At 44.8% G+C, this 12,898-nt stretch overlaps 1 pseudogene; it reads left to right on the top strand.

Moving 5' to 3' along the window:
- The first annotated feature begins 554 nt into the window (after window positions 1-554).
- On the top strand, window positions 555-1,334 carry LOC125387777 (elongation factor 1-beta pseudogene; annotated as a pseudogene).
- Window positions 1,335-12,898: the final 11,564 nt, after the last annotated feature.

The following is a 12,898-nucleotide window of genomic DNA, read 5'->3' as shown; positions in this document are numbered from 1 at the left end:
TAAGCAGAAATCACGGAAGCTGAGCCTCGAGGGGAGCCCTGCATAAGCCACAGTCCACTGATTCTGCTATATGATGTTTTTGTTTTCACTACATATAAAGTATTTATTAATTTCTCCCATAAGTTCTGATTTGGCTCAAAACTTATTTAGAAATGGCATGTGTACTTTCCAAATCTTTGTAGACTTCCCATTTTTGACTTCTGATTTAATTCATAGTGTTCAAAGAATATAATATGCATAATTTCAATTACTTAAAAAATTCGCTTGCTTTATAGCCTAAAACACAGTCCTTCCTGATGACTGTCCCGTGTGCACTAGATAGAATGTTTAGCCTGACAGCGTCTGGTTGGCGTGTTCTGGACCATCAGTGAAGTCAGATTAGTTGCTGATGTTCTGGACATCTATGCCATTGCACCAAACGAAGAATGAGAACGTGTTATGTTCTCCATACAGAGCTGTAGATTTGTCTACTTTGCTTTTGGTTTCTGTCACTTGTTCTTATATATTTTAAAAAATGTGATATGAGCTTTCCTCCCTCACCGCCAGCCGCGGGCTTCTGGCGCTCTCTCCCTCCGCTGCTGCGGGCCTCCGGGATACAGCCGACACCATGGGTTTCGGAGACCTCAAAACCCCTGCCGGCCTCCAGGAGCTCAACGAGTACCTGGCGGACAAGAGCTCCATCGAGGGGTATGTGCCATCACAAGCAGATGTGGCAGTCTTTGAAGCAGTCTCTGGCCCACTGCCCGCTGACCTGTTCCATGCTCTGCGCTGGTATAATCACATCAAGTCTTATGAGAAAGAGAAAGCCAGCCGGCCAGGAGTGAAGAAGTCTTTGGGCAAGTACGGTCCTGCCAGTGTGGAAGACACCACAGGAAGCGCAGCTGCGGATGCTAAAGACGACGACGACATTGACCTCTTTGGGTCAGATGACGAGGAGGAAAGTGGAGAAGCAAAAAGGCTCCGAGAAGAGCGCCTTGCACAGTATGAATCCAAGAAAGCTAAAAAGCCCGCAGTTGTTGCCAAGTCTTCCATCTTACTGGACATGAAGCCCTGGGACGATGAGACCGACATGGCCAAGTTAGAGGAGTGTGTTAGGAGCATTCAAGCGGACGGCTTGGTGTGGGGCTCTTCCAAATTGGTTCCGGTGGGATATGGAAATAAAAAGCTTCAAATACAGTGTGTAGTTGAGGACGATAAGGTTGGAACAGATATGCTGGAAGAGCGGATTACTGCTTTTGAGGACTACGTACAATCCATGGATGTGGCTGCTTTTAACAAAATCTAAAATCATCCTCAAGTCAGTGCACTTGAATAAAAGCTAGGAAGAAAAAAAATGTGTTCTGAGAAAATACAAAAAAAAATAGTAATCTAACACCCCTTTTTTTCCTGTTTTCTTTGAGAGGGGATGTCGTTATATAGCTCAGACTGGTTCCAAATTGCTATTCTCCTGCCTCTACTTCCCAAGTGCTGAGATTGCAAGTCTGACCATAATTTGGTTTCTCTCATGTCTTTTGTGCACATATTTTTGGGTGTACATGTATGTGTGAGTGTGTATATGTATGCTATAGATGTGTATTTGGAGTGTGTGCACCCATTCTGTGTGAAGGTCAGACAGTATCTCTCTACTGAACCTGAAGTTAGACTGGTAACCAGCCAACCCAGTAATCCTCCTGCCTATGCGCTTCACCAAACTCCCCAGCGATGGGGTCACAGCTCCTATTCCTCCACGCCCACCTTTTTTGTGTTCTAGGGATTCGAACTCACGCTTGAGCGGCAACCGTTCATCCACTGGACCATCGCCTCTCCAGCCTCACCTTGAGTAGTGTTTTAGTTTGAACTTCTGTATATGTTGATCCCATAACACATGCTTACGAGTTTTGCTCTAAGTAGTCAATAGCATTAAGTGCTTGTGTTCAAAGAGAAGAAAGGACTTTAATTGGCGAAGGCCAGCAGTAGAACCTGAGGAAGAGGAGCCAGGTGAAATCGAAACAAGCAGAAGGAAAGAAATGCTGAACAGAAAGCAACGAAATGAAACACAGAAAGTCCACGGAACCGAAAGGTAGTCCTGTGAGATTTTCAATGAAGTTTATAAACATTCAGCCAAATTTATCAAGGAAAGGAAGGAAGGGCTCAGAACGCAACTTAGTCCTCCAGTGCTGGCCCAGCACACACAAAAGCCTGGATTCAAGCCTCAACACTAGTGGAGAGAGAGGAGGAAATATGAGTTCTCAATATCAGAAGTGAAGGTCACCTCAGATTTTGAAGACGATTAAATATTAAGGAAAATTAGTGAAAATCTTTGGTCAACAAATATGACATGTTGTTGTTGGTTTTACTCTAGACCCATGTTGGAACGCTAAAATGTTTTGATTTTTTTCACTCTCTTGGCTCTTTACTCTTTTGGGGGCCTGCCACCCAGCTCCCAGATAAATACACACGGAGGCTTATTATTTATAAATGTGTGGGCCTTGGCTTGGCTTGTTTCTAGACAGCTTTTCTTAACTTAAATTATCCCGCCTACCTTTTGTCTCTGGGTTTTTCTTTCTCTATTTCTGTGTACCTTCTACTTCTTACTCCATGGCTGGTTGTGTGGCTGGCTGGTTGGCTCTCAGCATCCTCTTTCCTTGTTCTTTCTCCTCTTTTTATCCAGATTTCTCTTTCTATTTATACCCTCTGCCTGATAATCCCACCTATCCTTTCTACTGCCCCACTATTGGCCGTTTTATTAGACCATCAGGTGTTTTAGACAGGCAAAGAATCACAGTTTCACAGAGTTAAACAAATGCAGCATAAACAAAGGCAGCACACCTTTACATCGTTAAACAATGTTCCACAGCATAAACAAATGTAACACATCTTAAAATAGTATTCTACAACAATGACAAATATAATAGATAAATATGATAGATTTTAAAGAGCAATGGTATTGACTACCCATGAACAGCTGGAAACCGAAAAACAATACCATATGTCAACAAATGATAACACATGAATCACTTGAGAATAAATCTAACAAAATACACACAAACAAAACACATACATAACAAAAATGGCTTTGAATATTAGCCATTATTGAAAGAAATCAAAGATATTAAGAAATGGAATGCTAAATCATATCATGGGCCAAGCAATTCAACACACACATCTCCCAGTTGATCTATAGAATCAACGCAATCCAGTGAAAATCCCAGTGAGCCTTATAATGGAATTCAAAAGCTCACTGAAGGGCTGGAGAGATAGCTCAACAGTTGGGAACACTGGATACTTTTCCAAAAGACACAGGTTCAGTTCCCAACACAATATCATGCATTAACTCCAGTCCCAGGGGATCAGTGGGCACCGGGCACAAAACATGGTGCACATACATATATGCAAACAAATACCCAAATGCAAATAATAAATTATTTAATAAAAAATATTAATAAAAAATTAAAGGTAATTGAACTAAAGAAATTCAAATTACCTGTTTTCAAGACAATACTGGTACGAGGTTAACAGCAATACAGAGTAACTAGTCCAGATTTAGAGCTACATCTGTGCAGTTGATTGACATCTGCATTGTGCAATGGTGAGAGAGAGAATTGTGCTTTGTCTAACGATGCTAGAAAAATCCACCAAAAAAAAAAACCCATTAGTTTACCATTGGAAACACAAAAAATTAGTCTCAAAGTGGATCATAGTCCTAAACGTAAGAATCAAAGCTGTGGTATTTGTAGAAGAAAGTCTTTGCAACTTCAGATTACACCAATTTCCTAAACAAGACATAAAAATTATGAATATCAAAAGTCCATAAAATACATCTTTTGAAACTTTGGTTCTTTGGTGATTGCCTTAGATTGCTTTCTGCTGCTATGATAAACACCAGGACCAAAAGCAACGTGGGGAGGAAAGGGCTTATTTTAGCTTCTAGTCCATCACCAAGTGAGATCAGGACAAAACTCAAGGGCAGGAGGGAAGCAGAGGCTATGGAGGAGAAGTGCTTACTGGCTTGCTCAGCCATCCCCCAGCCCCAGCCTCCACTTACCTGCCCAGGGGTAGCATCGCCCATAGTGAACCGGGCCCTCCTCCTACATCTGTCATTAATTGAAGAAATGCTCTACAAACTTGCAAATAGGCCATTGACAGACTCTAGTTTGTGTCCTTGACAAAAATAAAATAAGAAAATAGAAAGGACACAGAGTTGGGAAGATATATAAAGAACAATACTGAATTAAAAATACCTTGTAGATAGTACAACATGTATCTTTTGATATCATAATAAACACGTTTGATAAAGACAGAACTAAAAGAGCAAAAGGTCAGGTCAGAGGATACCAGGGGCCGGGTGTACGGAGAAGGAGCTGACATCAGAGGGGCTCAAGGGACACTTGGGGATCATCATCATGGTGGGACATGGCAGAGAGCAGGCAGGCATGGTGCAGGAGCAGATGCTAAGAGTCCTGCACCTTGTGCAGGCAACAGGAAGTCATCTCTTTCACTGGGTGTGGCTTGAGCATATATGAGTTTCACACAGTGACACACTTCCTCCAACAAAATCACACCTCCTCCAACCAGGCTACACCTCCTAATAGTGCTACTTCATTTTTTTTTTTCAAACTACCACAAGGCACAAGGCTAAGACCAGTCAAAGTCTGACCTGGGGTGGGACCTTGGCTTGTGCCTGACATTTGCTTCGAATTCTGTCCACTGAAAATGAGCAAGGCCAACAAAATGACAAGCTACAAAATGGACAGAAAGACTGGAGAGATGGCTCAGAGGTTAAGAGCATTGCCTGTTCTTCCAAAGGTCCTGAGTTCAATTCCCATCAACCATCTGTAATGGGGTCTGGTGCCCTCTTCTGGTCTGCAGGCATACAGGCATACACATAGACAGAATATTGTATACATAGTAAATAAATAAAGATTTTAAATAAAAAAAATGGACAGAATACAGCAGACAGGTTCAGCTCCTCCATTCTCACTCACTGACCCAAGCTACTACCTGACTTGTTCCAAGGAAGGGAATTCCGGGGAAGGGTATTGAGGACAGCTCAAACAGGAGCCCTGGTGGAGCAGGCAGACCCAGCATCTCCCACATTTACAAACCCAGTGTGTGCCACCAGTTCCCATCCGAAGAGAATTTACTCTTTGGTTTCGCCTAACTTGCTCTCTCACCTGCTCTGTCCTCTCCTGCTATACTAACACACTTTTTTCTTTCTTTTTGTTTTTCTTTGCATCTTCAGACTCTGTTACCTATCCCCCCGTTTTCTTTTTATTTTTTATACATTTTTATTGATATTGAGCTCTACATTTTTCTCTGCTCCCCTCCCTGCCTCTTCCCTCCCCCCTTCAGCCCTCCCCCAAGGCCCCCATGCTCCCAATTAACTCAGGAGATCTTGTCTTTTTCTACTTTCTACTTCCTATGTAGACTAGATCTATGTAAGTCTCTCTTAGTGTCCTCATTGTTGTCTAAGTTCTCTGGGATTGTGGTTTGTAGGGTGTATTTCTTTGCTTTATGTTTAAAAACGACCTATGAGTGAGTTCATGTGATAATTGTCTTTCTGTGTCTGGGTTACCTCACTCAAAATAATGTTTTCTAGCTCCATTCATTTTCCTGCAAAATTCAAGCTGTCGTTATTTTTTTCCTGCTGTGTAGTACTTCAATATGTAAATGTACCACATTTTCCTTATCTATTCTTCAACCAAGGGGCATTTAGGTTGTTTCCAGGTTCTGGCTATGACAAATAATGCTGCTATGAACATAGTTGAGCACACGTCCTTGTGGCACAATTGAGCATCCTTTGGATATATACCTAACAGTGGTATTACTGGGTCTTGAGGAAGGTTGTTTCCTAATTTTCTGAGAAATCACCACACTGATATCCAAAGGGGCTGTACCAGCTTGCACTTCCACCAGCAATGCAGGAGTGTTCCCTTTACCCCACAACCTCTCCAGCATAAGTTGTCATCAGTGTTTTTGATCTTGGTCATTCTTACAGGTGTAAGATGGAATCTCAGAATTGTTTTGATTTGCATTTCTCTGATGACTAAGGATGTTGAACATTTCCTTAAGTGTCTTTCAGCCATTTTAGATTCCTCTGCTGAGAGTTCTCTGTTTAGGTCTGTACTCCATTTTTTTTTTAAATTGGACTATGTGATCTTTTGGTGTCCAATTTCTTGAGTTCTTTGTATATTTTGGAGATCAGACCTCTGTCTAATGTGGGGTTAGTAAAGATCTTTTCCCATTATATAGGCTGTCATTTTGTCTTGTTGACCATGTCCTTCGCTTTACAGAAGCTTTTCAGTTTCAGGAGGTCCCATTTATTAATTGTTTCTCTCAGTGTCTGTGCTGCTGGTGTTATATTTAGGAAGTGGTTCCCTGTGCCAATGTATTCAAGTGTGCTTCCCACGTTCTCTTCTATAAGGCTCAGTGTGGCTGGCTTTATGTTGAGGTCTTTGATCCATTTGGATTTGAGTTTTGTAACACACTTATTTCTACAAAGACCCCTTCATGGTGAGTTTTCTGCCTCCTTGTTTAACATGGCTGCTTGCCCTTTCTTCTCTTTCATCTTTGATTTTTTTTCTATAGATTAACCTTTTGAACACAGAAGAATTTTTGTTTTTGAGGCAAGGTTTTGTGTAGTCAGGCTGGCCTCAAACTTGCTATGTAGCTGAGGATAATCTCGAGCTTCTCACCCTCTGCCTCCACCTCCCAAGAGCTAGAATCACTAGGCATGTTCCTCTGCACACTTTATGCAATGCTGGGGACTAATCCCAGGGTTTTGTGCTGGTTTCATAAGCCATCTATGAACTGTGCTACATTCCCCAAACCCCAGACCAAGGTTTTTGATTTCTTATTTGTGAATTTTATTTTTCACCTTCATTTTTATGAGTTCTTAAAAGTTTCTGATGAAGCCTTTGCTTCCACAAAACACACTATACCTTACTTGCTTATTTTGAGATCTAGGAACACGAATTCAACTGGTGGGTTACATGCAAGTGGCCAGGTAGCTAGCAATGGGGCCTCAGAGATAGTGAGATGCTTATCCTGAGCTGAGAAAATCCGGCTGAGCATGCCGAAGCCAAGGTAAGAGCCACAGCCGGGTAGCTGCCACCCTGGCCCTCAGCCCTGCTATCTGTAAGGACACATCTGTGCTGCTTGCTAGATCTCCCTGCTTGTCCTCCTGGAGGGCCCTGACGACCCTGGGAGAACAGAAATGCCTACTTTACCAGCTTCCAACAATGGTTCCTAAGAGCCTTTGAAGCGGAACATTTTAAAAAAAAATCACAAGGGAGAAAGACTGAAGTTATTAGCAAAGGAAAATCCCCAGAGGGACCCTCACTTTCCCAAGCAGTCTCTCCAGGTTTGGGAGCACGTACCATACCCAACTGGTGCCCAGAGAGAAAAAAACTTTTCATGACCTTACAAAAAAGTTACATAAACAACACTATCCCCTTTGTTGGTTTCTTTTTTTTTCCTCCCCCTCTCACTTCGTTTTTTATTTTTGGATTGTTTTGAAATAGATAATTTTACTGATCCAACAGCCAAGAGCTGTGGCTCTGCCTGGAGGAGCCGTTGGGTGCCCTTTGGCAGACTGCTTGTTTGCCTCAGAGGATTCGTATCTGCTGGGGACATCCAAATGAACCCGGGGCTGGAGATCACTGCACCTGAATAAATTTGTTGGCGCTGTCACAGAGGAAAGTTCCCAAGGACCTCAACCTCCTCACTCATCTGCTCCCTGCTTCTGCAGATTGAAGCTCCCCTTGACGAAGATACAGTGATGGGTGTCTTTACAGTTTTGCTGACCATCTAACCGGTATACATAAAGGGGTGGCCAAGTCTACTGGGGTCCAGAGTCGGGAAGGCAGAAGGAAAGAGGGCGAGGTAGGCTGCCAGGCGAAGCTCTGCAAGACGACTCATTGCTCAGAAGCTGGGATGCCAGCAGGAGGACGGGCCACAAAGAGATGAAGGAAGCCACACAAGGACAGTTGTCGCGGACGTGCACAGACCTTGGCAAACTGGTTAGTTCCACGTCTAGCAGTGCCTCCTCCATCTGCAGACTCAAAGGACATATTTCCAGATGTCCTGACTGGCCGGGAGGAAACCGTTACAGGAGCCGTGCTGTTCCTCAGTGAGCCTACATTATGCAAGATCATAGGACACAGCCTGGTGGGAAAGGGAACTCACGCTTTGCGTGAGGCTTCCGCTTTGATGTAAATCTGCCTGAAACCCAAATGTAGAAACTTCTATAGACATGCCGTCCTCGGTCCAAACACCCAAAACAAGGAACTTCAAGAGAGACAACCAAAGCTAAACTTCCTTCAAAGTCGTACAAATGGTCTTTGTGTGCAGCAGATTTCTGGAAAGGAAAATCTACTACATCACGAGGCCGTGCGAGCCGAGTTTGCCTTTCTTTAGTTACAGCCATTCGGAATCGTAATTTTTATAGTTGATGTCCTTTTCCTAGCAAAAAAGGATAAAAGGGAAATCTTTGAGAAAGTATATGTAGCATGTATGTCTTCAACTCCACGCTGTCAACGTTCAGTTCATCTTTGTAATAGCCACAACACTGGCCTGAGCCCTTCCCGTTGGTGTGGAACTGGCTCGAGAGTAGACACTTGTTCACCGCCCCAATCCCAATAACAGCTACAGATCCTGGCTCAGAGCAGTGCCGGGCAAAGCACAATGACCCTCAATATGAACAAAGCCCACAGTGTCACAACCACTTTCTCGACTGTTCTCTTCCTGCAAACCGCCTGCGCGGTTCCTTTCTGCGCAGAGGAGACGGTTTTGAAATTGGCACATCAAGTTTTAAGAATGAGCGGAGGGTCTGTACTTGTTAGTTTACAAGAACATGTCGATTTGATTAGTTTTGAGCTGAGAATCACCCAGGGAACACAAGGGGAGGCAGAAACGAGGCCATGTTGATTCTTTAGAGACCCTGCCAGCCAGCAGCTCCTGAACCACAGCATGACAGCATTCTTCCCTGTTTGTCCTGGAAACCGATGAGAGCCCGCCGAGGGCGTCTTATCAGTTTCCAGGTGGAGGCAGTGGGCCCAGCCACTTCAAACAGGGACGTGGGCCAGAGGGAGGCACAACAGAACCACGAACCCACTACAGCCCGCTGGGCCGGAGGCTTTGTGGATACAATACCTGACTGTACCCTGTACCTGTGCTGCAGCTGCTCTCTGGTGTTTGGGCAGAGCCTGAGAATGCTTAAGGAAGAGGCTTGTTACCCTGGTGGGGAAGTAACTGAAAACAAAAGAACCTTGCTACCTCTTTGCTCTCTGACAAACCTACGTTAACTCTTTGTGATTACATTGGTGAAACAGAGAAAGGAAAGACAGAATGCAGGGAGGGAGGGAGGGACGAAGGTGAGACAGAGGGAGAGGGACAGAGAGGAAAAGCAAGGCACATGTCGAGCAGTCTGAAGCACACGTGCCTGCCAGGGGGATTGTGATTCTGCATGTGCTTTAAGGATGCTTCACACTGCCCTGAGGTTTCTCATCTCCCCCTTTCCTCTCCCGAGTCCAAGATGGTTTTCTCCTCTGTCCCTTCCATGTGCCTCATCGGACAAATCTGAGAAGGGTCAGGGTGTGACATTGTTTGCTCCTTATTTCTTATTTCATCCCAGATCACAGTTGATTCCTATCCCCCCCCCCAACATGGGCGGGTTTCCCCCACACCTTACTCCTGAACGTCAGCTTGTCTTGTCTTAAATGCCTGTCCCGCAGCTCCAGTATCCTCACCCCCACCCCAGAAGCTTCACAACCTACATCAGCCTGAAATGAGCAGCTTCTTGTTTCCCTCTGGTCAGCCGACCGGGTGGACTTTAGCAGAAGTTCCCGCCAGAGCTGCATCCTGAGCTGATGGTTCCCATGACTGAGCCACTGTGAATGCCCTTCTCTGGACTTCACAGAGCTGCTTTGCTCTTTTCTACAGGAGAGGGACATGCTGTCTTCTGTCTGTCTCCGTGAAGTGCTTGTCAGGGACTGGAAGTTGTATTCCTTTGTCTTAGGAATCCCAGGGCAAGCTTTTCCTGGGTGCATGCCTTAGTGTTGACAAACACTGTCGCTTCAGACCATAAAACAGCTGGGGTGATAGGATCCTTGCTGTGTAACAGAAAGACGTAAATGGCTGGTGACGGCATCAGCCTTTGTGAAAGGTTTCAACACTGTCTGATAGTGATTAAACTGCTGGTTAAATGTGACCCACCAGTCCACACATCTACCGATACATACTCTGAGATCTCAGTCATTGCCCTACATCGAATCAGAGGCCATGACAGGTTTCTAGGATGCATTTGCCAGCAGGGAAATTCTCCCCAGCACTGTGTGATTGCATCCATTTCAGGACACGGTGCTGTCAAAGACTTCAATAACTCTGGTGGCATCTTCAGAGGAGGTATAAGTTTGGCGGTGCATTCCCACACACCAGGAACACAGCTTTCTCCTTAGACTAGTAAGACTGTCCGGTACTCAGCAGTTGCTCTGTTGGGTTGACTGAACACGGAGTAGAAGACAAACAAGCAGTCCAGGCCCATTTAGTACAACATCCTGCTGACAAAGCCTGACACCTAAGGCTGGCTATGGCCACCCAACTTGGTGGACTTGTCAGGACTTGCTCAGCAATGCTTTTTGGTCACAGCACCACCGAACTCTGCCACACAGGCAGTATACTGTCCAAAACACACGGGTCATCCAAGAAATATGAAGCCAGATGAGGAAGGCCAGCAGACAGCATGGCGCCAGCCGGCCATGGGGCTCCAGACCAACATCAGTCTCGATAAATCAGTGGCATCTAACTTCCCATCCTGCAGGGTGGGACTTGGACCTACCACAGATGTCGCCTCTGACCTCCTTCTTGCTTCCTCTACTGCTACTTTGCAGCACTCCTGAAATTTTAAATTCTGGTACCCATTCAACGCCACTTAAGGCCTAAGATGCTCTTGGTCTACCAAAGTCAGAACCATAACTTAATGTAAGGCCACAGGCAGGCTGCTCAGCCATACACCACACAGATCATATTGGCAGAAACCTCTGCGTATTGCTGGCACGGAGAGGGCCTGAAGGGGTCTTCTGAGAGGTGGGCACAGATGGGAAACATGCACATGTGGTCACCAGCTAACACAGCATCAGCTTAACTCTGTCTTCTTAGAACGAGAACTCCAAAGTTTAGGTTGGAGTTCATGATGTATTTTTAGGTAGAGGGTAAATCTTAAACACCATTGGTCTACCTAACTATTTTTCCTCACGCTTGTCTTCGATCCCTCTCAGACAGCTGGAAGAAAAAGTAGACATCAAGCGGAAACAATGGCGATGCTATTCATCATGGGAAAAGGCTAAAGAACATAACTCTGCCATTTGGTTCTTTTCCTTAAGGTAGATGGACTCACTTTCACACTCGCTACAACAAAATAAGGATGTTCAGGGCATGGTGACACATGACATTAATCCAAGCACTTGAGACCCAGAAGTAGATAGATCTCTGTGAATCTGAGGCCAGTCTGGTCTACATAGTGAGCTCCAGACCAGGACAGCTAGGACTATAGTGAGAGACCCTGTCTCAAACAAAAAGCTAAACAAATAGAATAAGGATTTCTATTCAAGTTTCCCATAGACTTCACTGCCAGGTAAGAACCAAGGAAAACTGTTGAAAACTAAACTGTTGAGCTGCTTTCCTGGTCAGGCAGGTGCTGCCAATGAGGTCGCAACCCATAGCATCTCATTATAGACAGATTATTAGGCGGGAAATTAAAGACTTCCAATGCAGTGCTACTGGGAGGAGAAAACACAGTAGCAAAGACATCAATACCCTGGTATATTCAGGTAGTCTACTGAAGAATCATGGGCTCTAACCAAAAACAAAAGGTTTCATCTAGAAAACTGACAGAGTGAATCATGAATACATAATTTTGAGAAGCCCCTGTATGCTGTGTTTTTAAGTATACCCAAAAATGATAGCAACGTTAGCCTTATGATGAAAAGACTAGAGACCATGGTAAGCTTCAAGCTCACTGGCATTCATTTGTTTCAGCTGCCCCAAATAAAATAGTGGGGAGAACAGAGTCACATCATTAGAACAAGCCACGGCCCAGCACTGCTGCTGTTGGCGGAGTAACCTGCGCATCACATCCTTGGTCATCTGAGCTGACTTTCCCACTACACTGGCTTGGCCGTCCTGCCTAAACTCCATCTGGTTTGCGGAAGACTTGAAGATGGTCCAGAGAAGAGCAACCAAAGTGGAAAAATGGAGGAAGGGCCATAAAGAAAGATGAGAAACAAATGGAGCGGAGAAAACACTTCGGCCGAAGATGTGGCAGCTAGGTGGCCATTTCTACGATGCCCCTAGAGTACGCGTACAAAGGATTTTGAAAAACACCACGGCCATTTGGAAGCATGAAGGTCAATGCGTAAGTACATTCATTCCATTGTTGACTACCACCACTATGGTCCAGCACATGCTCTTTCTCGGAAAGCCGACGCCATCGTTCCGACTCCCCCTGGCCTCCGGCAGCCACCCTCCCACTTTCTGTCTGCACAAAGCTCACAGCTCAGGATACCACAGAATGTGGAATCACACAGAATTTAAGCTCTGGCCACTGGCTTGTTTCCCGTAGCATAATGTCCCCAAGTGCGGGGATTATTTTTAAGAAGGCATTGAACAAGCATTAACAGGAAATGGGGACCAGCTGCTTCCCATCTTCCGTAAGAACAAAGAAAATGAACTTAAGTTGTGGGGCTGGAAAAGTTGTCATGGGGAGCACAAACTCCTCCTTTTCTCAACAGCCACAAAACGGCTCTAAGGATCTCACACACGCAAAAACCGACCTGCAGGATGAATTGAAACTGTAAAATTCCACAAGGCCCCATTGAGCCTGATGGCTCAGTGGTTACGAGCACGACCTGCTCTCTCAAAG

The sequence above is a fragment of the Myodes glareolus genome, chromosome 11 (assembly GCF_982192425.1).
Source record: "Myodes glareolus chromosome 11, mMyoGla1.1, whole genome shotgun sequence".
Lineage (NCBI taxonomy): Eukaryota > Metazoa > Chordata > Mammalia > Rodentia > Cricetidae > Myodes > Myodes glareolus.
The sequence above is the reverse complement of the archived record's forward strand: the minus strand, read 5'-3'. Positions and strand labels throughout refer to the sequence as shown.